The sequence below is a fragment of the Schistocerca serialis genome, chromosome 9 (assembly GCF_023864345.2).
Source record: "Schistocerca serialis cubense isolate TAMUIC-IGC-003099 chromosome 9, iqSchSeri2.2, whole genome shotgun sequence".
Lineage (NCBI taxonomy): Eukaryota > Metazoa > Arthropoda > Insecta > Orthoptera > Acrididae > Schistocerca > Schistocerca serialis.
The window spans coordinates 17,215,150-17,240,840 of record NC_064646.1 but is presented as its reverse complement, the minus strand read 5'-3'; positions in this window follow the sequence as shown (position 1 = coordinate 17,240,840).

Below are 25,691 nucleotides of genomic sequence, written 5' to 3'. Positions count from 1 at the left end.
GGCCCTCACATCTATAATGATCGGACGCAACCATCATATACTACGGCGAATCCTGATGCGCACGATAAATTCAAATTCAACTTTATACCACTCCAAAGGTAGGATTAAGACTCGAGATAATGCTCTGATGTCTTAACAGATGTTCAGTCGTCATGTCCCTCCTTCTTCAGAGTGTTTTTCGTATATTACTTTCCTCGCCTATTCTGCCGAGAAACTCCTGTTGTCTTACCTCAATCGGAACAATATTCAACAGTCTTCTGTAGCACAACTTTTCAGATGATTCGATTCCCTTCTGTTCCAGTTTTCCATCAGAACGTGTTTCACTACGATTCAACGTTGTGCTCCAACGTACATTATTAGAAATTTTTTTCTCAAATGAAGGCCTATGTCTCATGTTAGTAAACTCCTCTTGGACAGAAGTGCCCTCTTTGACATTACTAGTACGCTCTTTATGTTATCCTTGTTCTGTCAATCATGCTGCCTTCGTCTACTTTTTAATCCACGAATCTGACTTTACGTTTCTTATTGTTCTTGTTTGTGTCACTCCTCATTACTTTCCCTTCACTCGATTCACTCTCAGTCCGTATTCTCCATTCATTATTGTTCATTCCAGATTCACAACAGCTACAAATTCTTTTTCACTTTCACTGAGGGTAGCAACGTCATCAGCGGATCTTAACATTGATATCGGTTCATCTTCAATTTTAGTCCTACTCATAAACGTTCGTTTTATTTCCGTCATTGCTCCTTCAAGGTATAGTTGGAGCAGTAAGGAAGAAAGACTCCATCCATGTCCTACACCCTTTTTAATGGGAGCATATTGTTCTTGGTCTTCCGGTCTTATTATTCCCTGTTAGCTCTTCTACAGACTTATCTCCCTATGGCTTACCCCTATTTTTCTCACACTTCGGACATCTTGCCCACTTTAAGGTGTCTAACCCTTTTTCCAGGTCGACAGATCCTATGATCGTGCCTTGATTGTTCTTCAATCTTGCTTACATTAGGTACTGCGACGTCAGAACTTGCTCTCTGGGATCTTTCCCATAGCAAAACTATTCGTCATCTAACGCATCGTCAGTTATCTTATCCTCTATTCTGTATTTTATTCTTGTCACCTACTTGGATGCACGAGCTTTTAAGGTGACTGTGTGATAATTATCTCAATTGTTGCCGCTTGCCATCTTCGGATTTGTGTGGATGACACTTTTATGAAAGTCTAATGGTATATCGGCAGTCTCATACATTCTACACAGCAACGTGTAATGTGTCTTTGTTATGACTTCCCCCAATGATTTTAGAAACTCCAATGGAATTTTATTTATCTCTTCTGCCTTATGTGACCTGGAATCGTGCAAAGCACTTTTAAATTCTGATACTAAATCCTCTCTCTTCTCTGTCAACTCCTGTTTCTTCTCGTATCACGTCCTCAGACATGTCCTCCCACCTCACAGAGAACTTTAGTGTACGTTTTTCACCTATCCGCTCTGTCCTCTGCATTTAACAGTGGAGTTCTCATTGCACGCTTTATGTTACCGGTCTTGCTTTTAATTTGACCGACGATTGGTTTGAATTTTCTGTGTAATTAGTCAGTTCTTCTGACAATCATCTCTTTTTCGATTTCTTCACATTTTTCATGTAGCCATTTCGTCTTAGCTTACCTACGCTTCCTATTTACTTCATTCCTAAGTGACTTGTGTCTCGGTATTACTCAATTTCCCTGAAAATATTTTACGTCCTTTTTGGGTCCATCAGCTGAAATATTTCTTCTGGTTGCTTCGCGGTTACTTTCCTTGTACGTATGTTTCTCTTTCCAGCATTTGAGACTACCCATTTTAGAGGTGACCATTCCTTTTGCCTGTACTGCCTACTGAGCTATTCATTATCGTAGTATTTGTAGCCTCAGAGAACTTCAGGCAAATATCTTCAGTCTTTGGCACCTCCGTATTCTACTTCTCTGCGTTTTTATTTTCCCTGACTAGTCTTTTAAACGTCAGCCTACTCTTCATCACCACAAAAGTATGGTACGAGTCTATATCCGCTACAGTCTACTCCTTACAATCCAGTATGATTTCAGAATTTCTGCCTCACCATGATGTAATCTAACTGGAATCTTCCCGTGTCACTAGATTTTTTCCATGTATACCTCATCCTCCTGTGATTCTTGAACAAAGCATTCACTATTACAAGCTGAAATTTATCACAGAACTCAAATACTCTTTCTCCTCCCCCACTCCCCCTACAAAGCCCGTATTCTTGCGTAACCCTTTTATCTCTTCCTCCCACTACAACCGCACCCAGTCTCCCATGAGCATTAAATTTCCATCTTCCTTTACGTACTGAATCAACCTTTCACTCTCCTCATATACTTCCTGTACCTCGTCACTCTCTGCTTGTGGCGGCGTGTACACCTCAACTGTCTGAGGAGTAGTTTCTCTCCCCAAAGGCAAGAGAGTGGCTTGAACCTCAGTCCACTTTTACGCCATATTTGACAGCGCCGTTGGAGAGAATGTGCGTGACTTCTTATAGTGGAACTCTTCAGTCGCAATTGCTGATGACTTCTATTCAAAATATGTAAGCTGTGACGAGATTCGAACCCGGGACACAGAATGTCTTCATTACTACTCAAGGACAGTCACCCCTAGACAACAAGCTCATCATAACTTCATTCGTATCTTTACCTAATTTCTTGTGCTTTAATATTCAGTTTATAACCAATAAGTTATGGTCAGATTCCATATTTGAACTTGGAAATGCATTGCCGTTTAAAAGCTGGTTTCGAAGTATCTATCTAGCAATTACGTAATCTATCGGAAGCCTTCTGATGTCTGAAGGTCTCTCCCATGTGTACAGTATTTTTACGTGATTAAAAAACAAAAAAAAAACGGGGGGTGGGGGGGGGTGGGGGGTTCTGTGCAGAATTCTACTAGGACAATAAACCCCATTTACGGTGGTGTTTTGCACTGTTCTCTGTAACAACACAGTAGGGCTATGTTGCCTAAATCTCACAAGGCCAGAGTAATCACCCTGCCTGGCGCATTTGCAGCTACTGAAAACACAACTCCCATCTCTTCAATAAACATGCGATAGTCAGGGGGTCTCCAAGAACTGCCTTAACCTACAGTTGCACCTGCAGTCGGCTATCTGTATCGTTGAGACACACATGGTACCGCAGTGACTCATGGTCCATGAAACTATGGAGAGGGGGGGGGGGGGGGGAGGAGGGATTTCAGATACCATTAAGCCACCAAAGTGCAAAGAACGAGGATGTTGACACGTTTCATCGCTATTCCAAATACGAGAGGCGTTCAATAACTAATGCAACACATTTCTTCTCAGTCATTCTCGACTGACAAAATGCGTAATTTGTTGTAGAATATCATGGAATATTCCTGTTTCAGTCCCTATAGTTTCATGAAGTTCCGATAGGTGCCTTCCAAAAACCGTCTATAACGGAGGCGCTTTTCTAGCAGAGAGCTGAGTTTCCTTTGGCAGACAACCAGAGCATCACAGATATTCATAGGCACTTGCAGAATGTCTAAGGAGACCTGTAGTGAACAAAAGCACGGTGAGTCATTGGGCGGGTCGTCTGTCATCATCTCAACAAAGTCGCGCAGAAATGTTCGATCACCCGTATGCCGGGCCGGCCGCACACAGCACGGGATAGTAGGTCACTAACCGATAACATTTTCATAGACAGTCCTCAGGCAAAAACAATTAATTTGTACCCAGTTGTTAATGGGCTATTTGATCATGATGCACAGTTAATGGAAATAACACATATACACATTACAGGTTTTACGCAGGTTCGTACATGGCAGGGAGTCTTACTAATGCGAACAGAATACAGAGCTTTAAGTGCAGCCTAGAAGAGGTAGAATGGGATGAAGAACACACAGAAAATGATGCTGATGCCAAATTCAGATTATTCCACCGTAAATTTGTCTCAATATTTGAGAGTTGCTTTCCTGAAACGTCATCCAAAAAAGCCATTACAAAGTCAAGTAAGCCATGGATTACTAAGGGAATTGAGATATCGTGTAAGAGGAAGAGGAAAACATATGGACAGGCCAGAATAAGTCACGATCCGACGTTACTTACTTACTACAAAAGATACTGTAATATTTTAAGGAAAGTCATTAAGACGTCGAGAAATCTATGTGTTCTGACAGAAATTAATAATGCTGGTAGTAAGATTAAAACTATATGGAATACTATCAAACGGGAGACAGGGCAGCCTGACAGTGCACAGCATACCATAGCAATAAAGCTAAATGATAAATCACAAGTTGCAAGTATTTTTAACAATCACTTTCTGAACATAGCAGCAAAAATAGGGTTAAAGGGTTCAGTTGAAGAAGTAAAAAATATGTTAAAAATGTCATTCCTCAGGACTTTAGGCCTTTAGAAATAGCACCAACATCTCGCACTGAAATTAAGGGAATTATAAATATACTGAAAAACAATAGCTCATTTGGTGTTGACAGAGTCTCTAACAGAATTTTGAAGTATTGTTCTTATTTAATAAGTGGAGTCCTTAGCGATATATGTAATGCTTCGCTGGCACAGAGGATTTTTCCAGACAGATTGAAATACGCAATTGTCAACCCTCTTCATAAGAAAGGGGACAAGAGTGACTTAAATAATTATAAGCCAATCTCAACACTGACTTCACTTTCTAAAATATTCGAACAAGTTATGTATTGAGGAGAAGTCTCACATTTAAGTGAAAATAATTTATTCAACATATCACAGTTCGCATTCCAGAAGGGTTACTGGATTGAGAATGCAATGTACACATTTACCCATCAAATAGTACAAGCCCTAAACAACAAATTATCGCCAGATGATGTTTTTTGTGATCTATCCAAGGCATTTCACTGTGTGGATCATGTGACACACCCAGAGAAACTCATATTTTATGGAACTGAAGGCTATACACACAGCTGGTTTCAATCATACTTAATGAACAGAAAGCAAAAAGTTGTGCTGAATAGCATAAATAATGTTGGGAGTGTGGTAAATTCTAGTGAATGGGGAGTTATCACAAAGGAAGTCCCACAGGGTTCCATTTTAGGCCCTCTGCTGTTCCTTATTCATGTGAATGACCTCCCACTTAACGTTCAGCAAGCGGAACTAGTACTTTTTGCAGATGACACCAGTGTTATAATAAATCCCATTCCAAAAAAACTTGCTGAAGATATTGTTAAGGATGTCGGCCAATGAATTATTAAGCGGTTGTCAGAAAATGGACTCTACCTTAATTTTGAAAAACTCACTATATCCAGTTCTGTACACTGAATAGAGTCATACCGACAATTGACGTAGCATACGAACAGGGCTGAGTTAACAGGGTATTTTTCTCCAAATTTTTGGTTGTTCACATTGATGACAACTTGAACTGGAAGAAGAATATTACTGGGCTTCTCAAACAACTAAGTTCGGCTTCTTTCGCTCTTCGTATGATCGCTAGTCTTGGTAATAAACAGATCAGCCTCCTAACGTACTTTGCATATTTCCACTCAATAATGTGTTATGGAGTAGTTTTCTGGGGTAACTCACCAATTACACATAAAGTATTGATTGCACAAAAGAGAGCAGTGATAATAATTAGTGGTGTTCACCCAAGGACGTCATGTAGGCACCTTTTCAAGGTGTTATGTATTTTAACTGCGCCATCAGAGTACATATATTCGCTAATGAAATTTGTTACAAATAATCCATCTCAATTGGCGAACAACAGTGATCTTCATACGTACAACACTAGAGGGAAAATGACCTTTCCTATCCGTTATGGAAGCTGTCAGTTGCTCAAAAAGAAGTACATTATTCAGCAAGAAAAATCTTTGAACATTTGCCCAACAACATAAAGTGTCTGGCAGGTAACAGATCAAGTTTTAAATCTAGCTTAAAATTATTTCTTTTGGACAACACCTTCTACTCCATGGACGGGTTTCTGTTTCAGAAATGGTAAAAAAAAGTACCTGTAAATGTAGTTGCATGTGTAGAACTAAAAATTTCACTAATATTAATATTAGCACTATTCATGTGTGTATATATATTTTGTAAACTGACTTGTTCCACGTCATATTGATAAAATAATTGGGAAAATGATCTACGGAACATGACATTACTAAAACTAAACTAAAAGTCTGGGAACGTTAGAACGTGCCGTCACTCTCATTCGAGGTGATCGATTGATCACACTCAAACACCTCGCTGCTCAATTGTACGCCTCTGTTGGTAGTGCTGGCACTATCGTCCACCGGATGGGGACGCAAAGGTGTAGGACCGCTGGATTTATTGACGCCTAACAGACGACCACAGAGAACAAGAAGGCCAATCTGTGCGCAATTGCTGGCGCGTTACGAGGCCGATCATGACAATTTTTTCTCAGACTTCGTCACAGGCGATAAACATGGGTTCATTTCTTCAAATCAGAAACAAAGCGGCTATTCACTTAGTGAAGCAATACCGCCTCTTCGACGAAGAAAGAGTTCAAATCCGCACCCTCTGTCGGTAAAGACATGACGACCTTCTTATGGGACTCTGAAAGGGTTATTCTGCTTGATGACCTCCATCACGGTGCAACGATCAAGTCTGAAGCGTGTTGCGCTGCCTTCAGGAAACTGAAAAAATGGCTTCAGCATGTTCATCTTTACAAAAATTCACACAAGTCTGCACAGAGGAGAGGAGCTCACAAAATTTCTTTGGACTGTTCTTTCTCATCCATACTACAGCCCCGATACCGCACCTTCCGAATTCCATGTGTCCGGTCCAGGTAAGGTTGCACTCCACAGGAAACAGGACGTGGATGATAGGGAGGATACTGATGCATCAAGACGTTGCAGCCACGTCGACCAGTAGAATAGTCCCATGCAGGCAACTTCCCCAGTAAGGTGGCGTAAGGCAGCAGTCGCACTGAATAGAGATTATGTTGAAAAATAGGATTGGTTGCCAAAAGAGTGGGGTTATTTAAATCCTGAATATAAATAAAATGTGTTCCTTTACTTATCCTATGCACATCGTAATTACAGACATTTCGTATGATTGATTGAGTGAGCCTGTTTATGTTCAGTAGTTTGAGTAAGTAGTCGTTGAACTAGAGAAGCTGGCGAGAAGCCTTTTGAAAATGGCTGTTGTCGTCTTGGAAGATGGGAGGGTCTACAGAATACTGATCATGAAGACACAGAGGAAAGGGCAAGTTGTTATCTGATAATATTGAAATAAACAATATAAAAATGACTTTTTCTTTTTAATAATATCAATATTTATATACTTGTTTGGGGAGAGAGACAGAGAGAGTGAGAGAGAGAGAGAGAGAGAGAGATTGATTTTTGATCGAGGTTTTTACTCTAAGTCGTAACTGGTACCTGAATTTTGGTTGCTTCCTCCTTGAATGATCAGCTAGCTTCTGCACCAGTTGGTGACGTATTAAAATTTGATTTGGAGGAAGTTATTGTTCTTTAAGGTTTAAAATACGACTCTGTCAGTTATTTGGCCGTATTGCGGATAGTTTTGAGCCCAAGTTTTCGTAACTTTCCATACTGTTGTAAGTAAATAAGATCAAACAGCAACAATCTGCTTTTCGTGAGAAAAGGAGATTGCTTGGCACACAAACGTCCTTCAAACTACACGTCCAGCTACATCAAAATTGGTCAGCGGAGTTCAGTACCACACTGTTGTACAAAAACATAATCCAATTACTGTAATTAAGAAATTATGAGAGGTTGTTACTTATTGAATGATAAGATTGATAGACGGCGACGACAATAAAGTTCATCTCCCTTTCCAAAAACAAGATATTTCTATTCTTCATTTCCAGAAAATCTGTATACATCAATGTTTGGCAGCTCTTACACAGACTTTATCCGGTTTTATCACTAAAATATCAATTTTCATTAAATGTAACAATACGTTCTGCGCGACGCCCTAGCAACACGTCCTCTTTCCACAAGATACAGATTAACAGTTCTTTATTTTTAATAATCAATAGTCTTTTTTTTTAGAGTCCACATTCAAAGATTCACCACTACTATCGTTGCAGGGATTGCGCGCTGAAGAGTTTGTTGCTGTCCAGCTGCGCTTCACTTCACTTCAAGTACTTTTTGAATCAAATTTACATTTACGGTATTTACGGTGTAATTTCTGAGCTTCTCAAAATAAAATCAGACACAAATTTAAAAAAAAAAAAACGGGCAGTGGGGTTCACATAACATTACAACATCCCAGTTGATGTTCACAATGAACTAAATAAGTAGGCTCAAGTTATGGCAGGAAAACACCACGAAACATAATATAACCAAAACTTCCTGGCAGATTAAAACTGTGTGCCGGGCCGAGACCCGGATTCGGCACCTTTACCTTTCGCGGGCAACTAAGCTACCCAAGCACGACTTGAGTCGTGCTTGGGTAGCGTAGTTGCCCGCGAAAGGCAAAGGTCCCAAGTTCGATTCTCGGTCCGGCACACAGTTTTAATCTGCCAAGAAGTTTCATATCAGCGCACACTCCGCTGTAGAGTAAATATTTCATTCTAGATAATAGAACAACCTCGACCTGAACTAAACGTTTCAAACGCTGCGGATTGAAGACCTCAATGAGGTGCTGGTGCACTCGCTACCTTGTATCATTTGAAAAGGGGCAAAATCGCGACTTCTCGGATCACGCTGTATGCCTCTAGTCAGTTTCTCTGTAATTTCGCCCACTGAAAATGTGCTGTTTTATGTACGACTAACTGACTCCAAAAGTCCACTGCACTCATTTCCTAGTACTGTTCCCTCGTAATGTGGTAGAGGTGAGCCTTCATCCGCTGACGGCAGCAATCCCTGTCAGGTTGGAAACCACTTATCATTGTGAGGGGTACCAGTCGCACTCTGTCCCTGTAATTAGTATTTTCTGACGATCACTGCTGAAACGGCACAATACATAGGCGCATGTGGTGCAGCATTCCCTGTTCATGGATTGAACAATCTGCCTTGATACACGAAGAAATCGAACAATTTCTTTCTAGATGTAGTCATGAGAACGTCCGAACACTGTATTTTATTTCTGCCATACTGTATCTTCTCAGTGGTGACCTGTCTTTCGGCTTTGATTCCATACAACGGGCAGGAACACACTCTTCACTTCACTGTCATGACTTACGCCAGCAGTGGAGGACTATCTGATGCTGGTGCCGTCTACATACCACCTACAGCAATTCTTTAAATCGAATGACCTTTATGGTGTCCGGAAAGCTCATTTTGCTTCTGTGGAAGTTTTCACCGCAATGTGAGACGTGAAACTTTTTGACCTCATCTACACTCGGCTCCACTGCTGATGTCGCCAACGTACTGATGTGTTGTGGCCGGTTCCAGGGGTTGTGTATGAAAGCCAGTATTTGGCCAACAAGGGGGGGGGGGGCGGTGCAGAGGGCTTGGCGCAAAGGTCCGTGTCATGCATGCACTACAGTGCCAAATAAACTGGTATAGGCATGCGTATTCAAATACAGAGGTACGTAAACAGGCAGAATACGGTGCTGCGGTCGCAACAATTGTCTGGGTCAGTTGTTGTTTTGGTTACTCCTGCTACAATAGCAGGTTATCATGATTTAACTGAGTTTGAACATGGTTCACTAGCGATGGGACACAGCATCTCCGAGGTAGCGATGAAGTGGGGATTTTCCAATACGAACATTTCACGTGTGTACCGAGTGTAGATGTACCGCAAAGTATCAGGGATCCGGTAAACCAAATCCCCTACATCGCTGCAGCGGAAAAAAGATCCTGCAAGAACGGGACCAACGACGCTGAAGAGTATCGTTCAGCTTCACGGAAGTGCAAGCCTTCCGCAAATTGCTCCAGATTTCAATGCTGGGCCATCAACGAGTGTCAGCGTGCAAACCATTCAACGAAACATCGTCGATATGGCTTTCGGAGCCGAAGGCCCGCTCGTATACCCTTGATAGACTGGCCTGTTGGTGACTGGTAACATATTGCCTGGTCGGACGAGTCTCGTTTGAAGTTGTATCGAGCGAGTGGACGTGTACGGGTATGGAGACAACCTCATGAATCTATGGATCCCGCATGTCAGCTAGATAATGTACAAGCTGGTGGAGGCTGCGTAATGGTGTGGGACGTATGCAGTGGGAGTGATATGGGACTCCTGATACGTCTACATAGAACTTTGACGGGTGACATACATAAGTATCCTGCCAGATCACCTGCATCCATTCATGTCCATTGTGCATTACGACGGACTTGGGCAATTTCAGTAGGACAACGCGACACATCAGATGTCCAGAATTGCTACAGAGTGGCTCCAGGAACACTCTTCTGAGTTGAAACACTTCCTCAGGCCCCATACTCCCAGACTTGAACATTACTGAGCGCTTCTGGAATGCTTTGCAGTTTCTGTTCCGAAGTGATCTCCACCTCCTCGCTCTCTTACGGATCTATGGACAGCCCTGCAGCATTCAAGGTGTCAGTTCCCTCCAGCACTACTTCAGACACTAGTCGAGCCCATGGCACGTCGTGTTGCGGCACATCTGGGTGCTCGCGGGGGTCCTACACGATATTAGGCAGGTGAACAGTTCTTTTGGCTCTTCAGTGTATTTTCTGTTTAGTCTTAGCACCAGGTAGAACCTGAAAAGGAACTGCAGAATTTTTGTTTCAACTTACGTTTAAATCTCTATTTTGTCTTGATATTTTCAGCTGTCTTTATGGTTGATCTGTATAACATAAACTTTACTCGGTGAATTTCCCAACGGCATTCTGGGTGATTTGTGTCACGATCGTACATTTAATCAGCTGCTGACAGTTACATAAATTGGAACTAGGCTGACGGACTGAAGCCTAAAATTAAAACTGTGTGCCGGACTTTGATTCGAATCCAGGACCTTGTCTTTCTCAGACAATGCTTTCCTTAATGAGCCTCCATCACTCTATTAGCCCAGCACCTAAAACGGTGGTAGACTTTCGCAGTTGTATCATATGCCAATAGTTTTTTCTAGGTGCAGCTACACATTATTGAAAACCATTTACAAATTGATATTGGAGCTTTACCGAGTCGGTTTACTCGAGCGTGTTGTATATCAGTGGCGTAGGAGTGGAGTTGGGCTGGAAAATGTGCAAATGTGGGTTGTTAATCAATATTTGTTTCATTAAAGAACGATTTTCTAATACCAGAACACATATGTATACGGTAAACTCTTGCACTCAGTCTCCTACAGTCATTAACTTTAGATATCTAATGAAAGGAAAACAATTAACCTCTCCATAGTAACAAAATAATCTGACCTTCAAAGTAGGCAACAATAATATACAATGAAAACGTCTCCTAAGATACAAGCATGCACTATACACATAAAAGAATTTTGTTTCTGTTCGCAAATGAATTTACATGCTGGCACCTAAATAAAATAAGACAGTAGAATTTTCTTTTCTTTTTTCTACCCTCTACTACTACCAATATCTCCGCTGTGTCCCATCCACACAACGAACAAGACAGCACCTAATACAGAATCTGCAAGAAAAATGCATTAACAAGCAAACGCTATAATGACTTATCGCTAATAGAGAGCTATCTGACAACGATTTCGCTGATTTAAAATACAAAATAATAATGGTTAAATAAGATAGCATCACAGGCAAGTGATGGAAACACTTGTATGTACGGTTAGGGTATAATCAAATTCCCCATGTCTTCTCCACAGCAACTCTATATCACTCAGATTTCACCAATGCAGCCACATTACATTTTGGTTAGTCAAAACTCTGATTATTATCAATATTATGTAAACTGAAGGAGGGGAGGGGAAATAGGAAAGAAGACGGAAGAAATTAATAATATCAGCTGCATCAGGAATTTATACAGGATCAGCGGCGACGAGTGAAAATGTGTGCTGGCCAGGGACTCGACCCCAGGATCACCTGTTTACTAGGCAGCTGAGTTAATCACTGAGCTATCTGGGCAATGCTAACTCACATTCCCACATAGTGCCACCGGTTCGCAATCCCTTTCTATATCCTTCAGGATCGCTTATGTTAGATTCCCGCTGGAGGCCGAACGTAAATCTGCATCCACGCCGAAAGTTGTGGATTTATTGCCTACGGAGGTGGATCGGTTATTTGAATGCATGGTGTCATTCATATAATTTCGCTCATTCATATAAATTACCAATGTCTCTCCACCGTCATAGTAAGAGAGAGAGAGAGAGAGAGAGAGAGAGAGAGAGACAAGCCCTCAGAGTGATGAATAGGAACTAGAAGATACAATTTTCATTGTCTCAACACAAGAATTAATTAAAATTAGACCACAAATTAAATTAATAGTTCCATACATCTCTTTCCAAGCGAGTTGTCCATGTCAATCTACAAAATTATCAAAAGTTTAATAAATATCATTATATCGACCGTCGTTCCTCCCTGTCTGTGAGCTACCACCTTCTTCTGGAAAGAAGACAGTATCTGCTACCACAGCTCAACGATGTCCATATCAGAGCTGCCCTCGCCCATACTGGCCACTGCAGTTCATTACTGCTGCTTCCTTGCTGCTCTCGACTCTATGGAACTCTGTATCGCAAGAGTCTGTTTTCCTTGGTGGCTGTCAATGAACTCCCATGGACTTCTATATCTGGCTCCGTCCCACTACAGCCCCTTGAGCAGCCACGTCAAATAACAAGGCCCCAGTGCTCCTCTACTACCTGTCTTCTACTGCCAGTAGCAGCCGTCGGCGTTGGCATCAAGATGACGTGTCCACTTCATCTCCATACTCACCACAGCTCCTTTGGATCACGATAGTTCTTGTGGCGTGGCGTTGCTGTTGGCCAGGTAGCAACGTTAGCTGGATCAGCGAGCTTCAAACCACAGTCACATGGCAGGTAGTGCTTCGTACCGATATTGCATGGCAATGGAGTGTTTGAACTACTGTTGCGTCCCGAATGGTGCTTCATACGAATGTTATGTGGCACAGGGTGTTTTGTACTCATGTTTCGTGGCAGAGGGTGATTTTTATCAATAGCAAATGTGTCACAGTGTGCTTCATACCAATGTTACATTGTAGAGGGTGCCAATACTGAGTGGTGAAAGTTATTCTTATCAGTGTTATGTACTGAGGGAGCTCCATACCATAGTTATATGGCACACGGTGATTCGTACCAACGTTGTGCAGCAGAGGATACTTTGTACCATGCTGAGTGGCGAAGGTGCTCCAGACCGGTTCTAGTTACATTAGTAATATAGCATGCAAGTGTACAAGCCGGCCGCGGTGGCCGTGCGGTTCTAGGCGCTGTAGTCCGAAACCGTGGGATTGCTACGGGTGCAGGTTCGAATCCTGCCTCGGGCATGGATGTGTGTGATGTCCTTAGGTTAGTTAGGTTTAAGTAGTTCTAAGTTCTAGGGGACTGATGACCTAAGATGTTAAGTCCCATAGTGCTCAGAGCCATTTGAACCATTTGCAAGTGTACAAACTTGGTTTATGGGCGCTAGTCTAAGAAAATTATTTCACCAAACGAGTATCCTTGAACTACTGTTGTGAATCTGATGATCATGATGTCACTTATCTTTATTTCCATCGAAAATTTATTTATGTTTTACGGTAGATTTCAGAGAACCTCTCTCGATGACATCGCAGAAACATGTATGGCTACAAAGGATAAGACAAGACACTATGCCTTGCTCAAGATGAAGTCCTAAAAATATATTTATTTTTGAAATATTTATGGACATCAGAAACAGAATAGAGGTAGCGGCAGGAGTTATTATTTCTGGATAAGTTATTTCCCTTCTCTTTGTATGTGCCCGAAAATCTTCTTGGAAAAATTATCTCCACTACTGTCAAACACTGATGTAAAATTGCTACAGTCATTTTGTTAGTAACAGTAACAGAAAGAGTGATGGAATAAGTGTTTCGAGCGGTTCTAGCCGCTACAGTCTGGAACCGCTACGGTAGCAGGTTCGAATCCTACCTCGGGCATGGATGTGTGTGATGTCCTTAGGTTAGTTAGGTTTAAGTAGTTCTAAGTTCTAGGGGACTGATGACCTCAGAAGTTAAGTCCCATAGTGCTCAGAGCCATTTGAACCATTTTTGAATACGTGTTTTTTAAGTAAGAGCGGTAAATCAACGCACAAAATTAAAATGGGTGGAATACACGTAAAAGAGCTCTGAGTATTTTGTTTGTGAACGAAAAGAAAGTGTAACTATTGTTGTATGCACGTACCAATTAGCAAGAGGTAACGCTTAGTTTTGTTTTCAGAAAATGAGGAAATCCTTTTAAATGAACTTCTAATGAAGACAAAACACCCAGCTATGCTAAGTGACGTCACTGTTAACTTCAGAACTGCAACTACCAAAATCGACCAGCTGATGAACGTATTAATCTTTTACAACCACTCAGTGACAATTAAAGGGACCATCAGAAACAATAGTTGACGATATTTATTGGTATTTTTTCAGTTTACGAGGTAATTAAGTTTTCTACTTTAAATGTGCTTTCATACCAGAAGAGTAATTAATGAAAGTAGTTATAGGCGGTCTACAGCATGCTACGAAAAACAACTTGGTGAAAGGTGTACCATGATAACGTTAACAAAAGTTGTGACTCGTTTTTCCGGAATTACAAACATTTTTTAAATGTTGCTTTGCAAACAGTTAAGGTAATGTCAGCACGGGAATACCACAATCAATAACTAAACAATTCTTAGAAAGCAGCAAAAAAAAAAAAAATGCAACTTTGAAACCATATCCATGCACGTGCAGGAGGGTATAGATAAAAGTTATGGCATATGAATGAAATTAGCAAATGACACAAATATCCATCTAGAAAGTAACAATATGAAATCTATGTGACAAATGACTAATATCGGTATGGCTGTAAATAAAGCAAAGCACCGTAAATTCATCAGTGTAAGTCATAGAAGAACTGTTGAAGATCCCATAAGTATCGCTGATATGTTTCATTAAAGTTATACAAAATGTAATTGAAACGAATACAATCCAAATAATGATGTCAATATCCGTAAAAATGAACATACCACGTTTCTCTATCCTGTGACCATGGCACACCCAGTAAACTAAGAAGTCAGTCATACAATGGCCCTAATGGTATATTAAGTTAGGTCGTGAGACGCATTTCAAATAAAACAGAATCTCAGCTGATTAATAAAGAAATTTAGTACAGGGATGCTCGCGGCAAACCTGTAACTATCAATAATAATGCTACTTTACATAAAGAATTATATACAAGGTTAGCTAGGCTAGTCTCTGAAGCTCTTCTGAAATAATTCAAAGTGTAATGTGTGAAACGTTATGTAACTTCATGAATAGAAATAAAATACTATTTAATACTCACAAAAATACACACGCGGAGACTGGAATGCGTGCCTGACTTATTCAAGCAAGTTCTGAGTGCTACAGACCAAGATGAATTATCCAATGGCTACTTACAAATCTAAAGCCTTTCATCTTATCAATCTGAGAAATTAGCGACCCCTGGAGTTGACTGGTTTACGTCGCTTGCTTTTGGCAGGCAAAGTAGAAATATTCTGTGAAAATAACTTCTTGTCTGTTGAATAATTCAGTTGTTTCCTATGGATGGCCTCTGTTTCCACTCCATGGACTCTCTTTGGATTCTGGTCTGTAATGCTGACACCATATCATAAACGATGATGGTGCTCAGAAAATTGTCACCTTCATCCTCATATTGATCTAGCTGCTCCCAACAAATTTTCTATCCACGATTTTCATGGTCTCTTGAGAGAAACTGCTGGACCTATCCCAAGCAAACCTTCGAAAACCAAGCTTCATGACGTCTAAACTATTAAAGCAGACACTTTGCTGTGTACACAATTTCTTAGGATTAATTCGCTGATCATTACAGATGACTTGATTGAGACGCTGTTCATTATCAGGAATAGCAGCTAATCATGGTTTGTTAGGAACAGCAGCTAATAATCGCCAGCCGGAGCATGGCTGTTCGTGCACATTTCCACCACTAATGGAACACAGTGCCCCGTCTCAAATTTTTCACATCTACTGTATCGTTTACGTACATTGCAAATTGTACAGCACAGGAATTCTATGGCACATCTGCGTTTTATACGCACCTCGACGTCAGATGCCATTTTGGGACGCTTCCCTGCTGCTGCTATCTGAGGCGGAACTACGAAACTGATAGGAGGTATAGCAGGAATATTCAAAAATTAGTAGTACTCCAGCATAAACTAGCTCGGCCCTCAACATCAAAACAAAAACTGTAAGCATTAATTTCGGAATATGCCTGGTACAAACCTTGTTTGAAAGAAACCCGAATTTTGTAATTTAGTGTTGTATGAGTCCGATTCGCGCTATATTTTCATTTTTGCTGGCAAACAGGACAGAGAAGAACCCGTAAAATGTAGGAGATTCAGATTGTTCTCAGCTGTCGGAGAAGGCTACATGTGTTTTGGTGGCATCATCAGTCATTTATTTTGTATTAAAATATATAAGAGGAAATGTATTCTATACGAAAAAAGTCTTACGAACGTTAAACAATACTTTGGTGAATCCGCTATGAATAAAACAAGAGTTTACGAATTGTACAGGGTGAGAAAAATTGAACTACTCCAGAAAATATTTCATACACCTTAAGGTAGGCATCCCAACTTACATCATCCGCTCGAAGCACATTGCCATCTTAAGATGCATGAAACATTGTCCAGTCCAGTTTTATTCTTGAAGACGATAAGCGCCCTGACGCCCCAACACATCATCAACCAATGAAATTGCGGAAAAAGTAAAATAAATAATTGTGAACGATCGCCAAATCAATATTAGGAAAGACACGGATAACACTGGCAATTGGGCCAAGCCATGATTTATTTATTTACTTTTTTATTGCTTGATTTGGTATCACACATGTACCACTAAAATTACTTCTAGAGCCCTGGACTTTCAAACAAAAACAGCGGCCAATGCAAGCTGCTGAGGAGTAGCTAGATGATATCAGTAACGATGAAGAATTATTTAAACATGTCATAGCAGATGATGAATGCTTTTACAGATATGACGTAAACGCTAAGGCCTAGTCGTAGCAGAGGAACCATTCTGCATCACCAATACCGAAAATAGGTCCACAAATAATGTCAAGTATAAAGGGTGATGTCACATGGCCAGTTTTCTATGGAACTGTGACGCAAGGTATTTCACAATACTTCGTGCGCATTGACTTTATCAAGTGTGGGTCTCTGACGCTGCATAATAACTGGACTCTCAGTTCAGTGTCACTCGTGGCTGTCCCTTTTATTGCCTTCTTTCCACTTCTCCTTTTTACTATTGTGAAGGGACTGGAGAACTAAGGACCTACGATCTGGCTAATATAAAGGTGTTCAGAGTGCAGGGCTGCGTCTCAGCTCAGGTCACCAACACGGCATTCCGTACCCTACCACTGCCGCACTCCGGGAAATGGAAAGGGCAGCTGTCCCCAGATAAAAAACAAAACACCGTTTGAAGTAGCCGTTTAGGAAGATAAGGAATCTCTATCAGGTGTCACTATCCAGGGGCTAATGTACGAATCTCCGTTATCTTAGGACCCAAGACAAAAAATAATGATTAGTTTATGTTTCAGAATCCAGCGTTCAGATTGATTCCTATTCTTATTTTCTATGCAGACGCACGTTACGAACTGAGCCTGAGATCCAGCCGTCACATAAACCTCTTTCAAAATTGTACCATGGAGTGGGAGAAATCTTCTGTCTGCCTCCCTACCTCACAGTTCTGTTCGTTAAACGTATCGCAGTGTCAGCCATCACTGATAAGTGAGATTCCAGCTGTGACAGAGGCAGTGAAGTTTCAGAACACTAACACTCAAGACAGCGGTTGCTAGGAGACTGTGGAGTGGAGACTTACTGCTGGACTACTCGTGAGGTGAGTCCTGTGGTCGCACAGCGCGATGTTTCCGCTTGAGTACCGGGTACAGAGAGACTCACTATGATCACTACTTTCTGCATTGTCCTACGAGTAAGATGGGTTAAAAATGGGATCACCGAGTCCGCAGGGACGCAATATTATCTTTCGCGACCCGGTCATTCCGTTTTAACGGTTCACAGCCAACTACTTGCTATCATTATTCACTTTGACGATCTTACTGGTGTTCGAACATAATTTTCCTCGTTCCTCCTGTATTTTACTAACCTTAGCGTCATTCGTTGATTCGCGTATTATTCGCCTAACTTTGCCTTTATCGGGCACACCTACCTGTGCCAAGGTTAGAGTACATACTTAGAGCCTCTTTCCCAAGAATTAAATGTTCAACACCTTATCTCACTCGGTAACTCACGTGTTTTGCTTTCCGATAATAAACCTTACTGTTACTGTACAGTTTTTATTACACATTCTGAGGCACGAAAAGACGACGCACAACGAAAGAATTATACGAATGGGACGCATATCGGAACATGTGATGTCCATGTACAGACAAAAAATGGTTACAATTTCAGAAAAAATTGGATGATTTATTCAAGACAAAAAGCTTCACAAAATGAGCAATTTACCAATTAAATAACGTGTTAGTCCACCTCTGGCCCTAATGCTAACAGTTATTACGTTTGGAAAAGATTTATAGAGTTGTCGGATGTCCTGAGGGATATCGTGACAAATTCCATCCAATTGGCGCCTTACACCTGTAAGTAGGCTGTTTAGGTTTTTATGTTGGTAACGCCACGTAGCGCTCTATATGAAAATCACTGACTGTGCTGTGTGAAGTCTGTGGTTGGTTGGCATTGTTGGAATAGTCGCTATTGTAGTTTTGGCCAGATGGATGTTAACAGCGCGTAGCGTTGCGCAGTTGGAGGTGAGCCGCCAGCAGTGGTGGAAGTTGGGAGAGAGTTGGCGGAGTTTTGAGAGCGGATGATCTGGACGTGTGTCCATCAGAGACAGTAAATTTGTAAGACTGAATGTCGTGAATTGATTTATATATATATATATATATATATATATATATATATATATATATATATATATAATGACTTTTGAGCACTATTAAGGTAAATACATTGTTTGTTCTCTATCAAAATCTTTCATTTGCTAGCTATGCCTATCAGTAGTTAGTGCCTTCAGTAGTTAGAATCTTTCATTCAGCTGGCAGTATTGGCGCACGCTGTATTGCAGTGGTTTGAGTGACAAAGATTTTTGTGAGGTAAGTGATTCGTGAAAGGTATGGGTTATTGTTCGTCAGGGCCATTCTTTTGTAGGGATTATTAAAAGTCAGAATGCGTTGTGCTAAAAATATTGTGTTAGTTTAGTGTTGATCAGAATAAGTAAAGAGCGAAATGTCTGAGTACGTTCAGTTCTGCTCCGTTGTTTGAAAATCAAATAACGTAACGGGTTTATCAGCAGAGTCATTCACAAATTTTTCTAAGGGGACGTTTCACACCGTCAAAACCCACACCTGGTTTGAGGACCCTGCCCATAATGCTCCAAATGTTTTCAACAGGAAGAAATCTGGCGATCTTGCTTGCCAAGGTAAGATTTTGCAAGCACGAATACATGTAGTAGAAACTCTCGCCGTTTGTGTGTGGGCATTCTTCCTCTTCTTCTTCTTTATCGTCGCCTTGTCCAACGTCACGTACGGTCGGCGTTGCTCTTCTGGTTCCTTCTCCTCCATAGTACTCTATCCATTGCCTCTTTCTTCTTCCATCCTTTCTCCCTTAGGTCCCCTGATATCTTATCCTACCATCTCATCTTCGGTCTTCCTCTCCTTCTCGCTCCTTCAGTCTTAATATCTTCAACTCTGTTTCCGATACAATCTTCCCCTTTACTCTGTAAGTGTCCGTACCACCTTAGTCTGCTATCTTGTATCTTTTTCCCCATGTGTCCCACTTTCACAGCTCCTCTAACCAATTCATTTCTAATCCTGTCCTTCCTTATTACCCCACACATCCACCTCAGCATCCTGATTTCCGCCACTTCCATCTTCCTTTCCTGGGCCACTGTGATGGGCCATGTCTCTGCCTCGTATAGCATAGCAGATCTTACCACCGACTTGTACACTTTCCCTTTCAAACCAGTGCTCACCTTCTTGTCATACAACACTCCACTCATTTTCCTGCAGTTGTTCCAACCGCAATTTATTCGGTGTTGTATCTCGCTTTCCAGTCCTCCATCCCTCTGTATGTACGACCCCAGGTATTGAAATTTGCAGACCGATTTCAGCTCATCATACTGGATCTTAAAAGACCTCATCTGCACATCCTACAGTGAAGTGTGGTATTTATCTTGCTGAAATTGAAACCTAGGGTAGCTTGTCTTGAAGATCAACAAAACTGGGCGTAGAATATAGTTGAAGTATCTCTGTGGCGCGGGTGACAACCAAATGGGTCCTGAAAAGAAAAAGCAGCCCAGAATATCTTTTCCGGTTGTCGAACTGGATTGTGGACGACGGTCAGGTTAGTATTCCACCTTTTTCTGGAGAGTCTTCAGACGCTTCTTCTCTGGTTATCGGAAATGAATTACAAGCAGGCCTTTTCACTGGAGACAATTCCAAAGACGCGTCTGGAGACGTAACGGTCAGCAGTGGGACAGCAACTCTTCCATACTGTGTGGTAACCATGAGCGATCGTCTGGGGTTCCATTTCATCGCAGAAGCTCTTTGGCTGTCATCATCGGCATCCTTACAGCTCAGTAGTACGACAACGATATTCCACGCCCCGTTTTGTTTCTCTTCGTAACACGCCAGCCCGGGCTTATACATTTAAGCAAAATAATACCCGACCGCACACGGCAAGAGTTCATACTGCCTGTATTCGTGCTTGGCAAACACTATCTTGGCCAGCAAGGCGACGGATCTCTCCCCAACTGAGAATGTTTGGCTAATTATGGGCAAGGTCCTCGACCGCTTCCGGATTTTCACGATCTAACGCGCTAGTTGGACAGAATTTGGTACAACATCCCTCAGGAGGACATCCAACACGTCTGTCAATTAGTGCCAAGCCGCATAACTGCTAGCATAAACACCAAAGGTGGACCAATGCGTTATTGACTTACTGCATTTTTTCTTGAACAAGTCATCGAATATTTCTGAAATTGTAATCATTTGTTTTTCTGTATATGTACATTCTCATTCGAATAGTTATTTCGTGGTGCGTCTTTTCTTTTCTCTAACGTGTAAATTGGAGGATCCTACCTCTCATTAATATAGCTATGTGCTTGATGCGGTACCCTTATAGTTTATACCGGGTGATCAAAAAGTCAGTATAAATTTGAAAACTGAATAAATCACGGAATAATGTAGATATCCCCCCATGAACCATGGACCTTGCCGTTGGTGGGGAGGCTTGCGTGCCTCAGCGATACAGATAGCCGTACCGTAGGTGCAACCACAATGGAGGGGTATCTGTTGAGAGGCCAGACAAACGTGTGGTTCCTGAAGAGGGGCAGCAGCCTTTTCAGTAGTTGCAAGGGCAATAGTCTGGATGATTGACTGATCTGGCCTTGTAACAATAACCAAAACAGCCTTGCTGTGCTGGTACTGCGAACGGCTGAAAGCAGGGAGAAACTACAGCCGTAATTTTTCCCGAGGGCATGCAGCTTTACTGTATGATTACATGATGATGGCGTCCTCTTGGGTAAAATATTCCGGAGGTAAAATAGTCCCCCATTCGGATCTCCGGGCGGGGACTACTCAAGAGGATGTCGTTATCAGGAGAAAGAAAACTGGCGTTCTACGGATCGGAGCGTGGAATGTCAGATCCCTTAATCGGGCAGGTAGGTTAGAAAATTTAAAAAGGGAAATGGATAGGTTGAAGTTAGATATAGTGGGAATTAGTGAAGTTCGGTGGCAGGAGGAACAAGACTTCTGGTCAGGTGACTACAGGGTTATAAACACAAAATCAAATAGGGGGAATGCAGGAGTAGGTTTAATAATGAATAGGAAAATAGGAATGCGGGTAAGCTACTACAAACAGCATAGTGAACGCATTATTGTGGCCAAGATAGATACGAAGCCCACACCTACTACAGTAGTACAAGTTTATATGCCAACTAGCTCTGCAGATGACGAAGAAATTGAAGAAATGTATGATGAAATAAAAGAAATTATTCAGATTGTGAAGGGAGACGAAAATTTAATAGTCATGGGTGACTGGAATTCGAGTGTAGGAAAAGGGAGAGAAGGAAACATAGTAGGTGAATATGGATTGGGGGACAGAAATGAAAGAGGAAGCCGCCTGGTAGAATTTTGCACAGAGCACAACATAATCATAACCAACACTTGGTTTAAGAATCATGAAAGAAGGTTGTATACATGGAAGAACCCTGGAGATACTAAAAGGTATCAGATAGATTATATAATGGTAAGACAGAGATTTAGGAACCAGGTTTTAAATTGTAAGACATTTCCAGGGGCAGATGTGGACTCTGACCACAATCTATTGGTTATGACCTGTAGATTAAAACTGAAGAAACTGCAAAAAGGTGGGAATTTAAGGAGATGGGACCTGGATAAACTGAAAGAACCAGAGGTTGTACAGAGATTCAGGGAGAGCATAAGGGAGCAATTGACAGGAATGGGGGAAATAAATACAGTAGAAGAAGAATGGGTAGCTTTGAGGGATGAAGTAGTGAAGGCAGCAGAGGATCAAGTAGGTAAAAAGACGAGGGCTAATAGAAATCCTTGGTTAACAGAAGAAATATTGAATTTAACTGATGAAAGGAGAAAATATAAAAATGCAGTAAGTGAAACAGGCAAAAAGGAATACAAACATCTCAAAAATGAGATCGACAGGAAGTGCAAAATGGCTAAGCAGGGATGGCTAGAGGACAAATGTAAGGATGTAGAGGCCTATCTCACTAGGGGTAAGATAGATACCGCCTACAGGAAAGTTAAAGAGACCTTTGGAGATAAGAGAACGACTGGTATGAATATCAAGAGCTCAGATGGAAACCCAGTTCTAAGCAAAGAAGGGAAAGCAGAAAGGTGGAAGGAGTATATAGAGGGTCTATACAAGGGCGATGTACTTGAGGACAATATTATGGAAATGGAAGAGGATGTAGATGAAGATGAAATGGGAGATACGATACTGCGTGAAGAGTTTGACAGAGCACTGAAAGACCTGAGTCGAAACAAGGCCCCCGGAGTAGACAACATTCCATTGGAACTACTGACGGCCTTGGGAGAGCCAGTCCTGACAAAACTCTACCATCTGGTGAGCAAGATGTATGAAACAGGCGAAATACCCTCAGACTTCAAGAAGAATATAATAATTCCAATCCCAAAGAAAGCAGGTATTGACAGATGTGAAAATTACCGAACTATCAGCTTAATAAGTCACAGCTGCAAAATACTGGCACGAATTCTTTACAGACGAATGGAAAAACTAGTAGAAGCCAACCTCGGCGAAGATCAGTTTGGATTCCGTAGAAACACTGGAACACGTGAGGCAATACTGACCTTACGACTTATCTTAGAAGAAAGATTAAGGAAAGGCAAACCTACGTTTCTAGCATTTGTAGACTTAGAGAAAGCTTTTGACAATGTTGACTGGAATACTCTCTTTCAAATTCTGAAGGTGGCAGGGGTAAAATACAGGGAGCGAAAGGCTATTTACAATTTGTACAGAAACCATATGGCAGTTATAAGAGTCGAGGGACATGAAAAGGAAGCAGTGGTTGGGAAGGGAGTAAGACAGGGTTGTAGCCTCTCCCCGATGTTGTTCAATCTGTATATTGAGCAAGCAGTAAAGGAAACAAAAGATAAATACGGGATAGGTATTAAAATTCATTGAGAAGAAATAAAAACTTTGAGGTTCGCCGATGACATTGTAATTCTGTCAGAGACAGCAAAGGACTTGGAAGAGCAGTTGAATGGAATGGACAGTGTCTTGAAAGGAGGATATAAGATGAACATCAACAAAAGCAAAATAAGGATAATGGAATGTAGTCTAATTAAGTCGGGTGATGCTGAGGGAATTAGATTAGGAAATGAGGCACTTAAAGTAGTAAAGGAGTTTTGCTGTTTGGGGAGCAAAATAACTGATGATGGTCGAAGTAGAGAGGATATAAAATGTAGGCTGGCAATGGCAAGGAAAGCGTTTCTGAAGAAGAGAAATTTGTTAACATCCAGTATTGATTTAAGTGTCAGGTAGTCATTTCTGAAAGTATTCGTATTGAGTGTAGCCATGTATGGAAGTGAAACATGGACGATAAATAGTTTGGACAAGAAGAGAATAGAAGCTTTCGAAATGTGGTGCTACAGAAGAATGCTGAAGATTAGATGGGTAGATCACATAACTAATGAGGAAGTATTGAATAGGATTGGGGAGAAGAGAAGTTTGTGGCACAACTTGACCAGAAGAAGGGGTCGTTTGGTAGGACATGTTCTGAGGCATCAAGGGATCACCAATTTAGTATTGGAGGGCAGCGTGGAGGGTAAAAATCGTAGAGGGAGACCAAGAGATGAATACACTAAGCAGATTCAGAAGGATGTAGGTTGCAGTAGGTACTGGGAGATGAAAAAGCTTGCACAGGATAGAGTGGCATGGAGAGCTGCATCAAACCAGTCTCAGGACTGAAGACCACAACAACAATGTAGATATGTTGTTGTTGTTGTGGTCTTCAGTCCTGAGACTGGTTTGATGCAGCTCTCCATGCTACTCTATCCTGTGCAAGCTTCTTCATCCCCCAGTACCTACTGCAACCTACATACTTCTGAATCTGCTTAGTGTATTCATCTCTTGGTCTCCCTCTACGATTTTTACCCTCCACGCTGCCCTCCAATACTAAATTGGTGATCCCTTGATGCCTCAGAACATGTCCTACCAACCGATCCCTTCTTCTGGTCAAGTTGTGCCACAAACTTCTCTTCTCCCCAATCCTATTCAATACTTCCTCATTAGTTATGTGATCTACCCATCTAATCTTCAGCATTCTTCTGTAGCACCACATTTCGAAAGCTTCTATTCTCTTCTTGTCCAAACTATCTACCGTCCATGTTTCACTTCAATACATGGCTACATTCCATACAAATACTTTCAGAAATAACTTCCTGAAACTTAAATCTAAACTCGATGTTAACAAATTTCTCTTCTTCAGAAACGCTTTCCTTGCCATTGCCAGTCAACATTTTATATCCTCTCTACTTCGTCCATCATCAGTTATTTTGCTCCCCAAATAGCAAAATTCCTTTACTATTTTAAGTGTCTCATTTCCTAATCTAATACCATCAGCATCACCCGGCTTAACTCGACTACATTCCATTATCCTCGTTTTACTTTTGTTGATTTTCATCTTATATCCTTCTTTCAAGAAACTGCCCATTCCGTTCAACTGCTCTTCCAAGTCCTTTGCTGTCTCTGACAGAATTACAATGTCATCGGCGAACCTCAAAGTTTTTATTTCTTCTCCATGGACTTTAATACCCACTCCAAATTTTTCTTTTGTTTCCTTTACTGCTTGCTCAATATAGAGATTGAATAACATCGGGGAGAGGCTACAACCCTGTCTTACTCCTTTCCCAACGACTGCTTCCCTTTCATGTCCCTCGACTCTTATAACTGTCATCTGGTTTCTGTACAAGCTGTAAATAGCCTTTCGCTCCCTGTATTTTACCCCTGCCACCTTTAGAATTTGAAAGAGGGTATTCCAGTCAACATTGTCAAAAGCTTTCTCTAAGTCTACAAATGCTAGAAACGTAGGTTTGCCTTTCCTTAATCTTTCTTCTAAGATAAGTCGTAAGGTCAGTATTG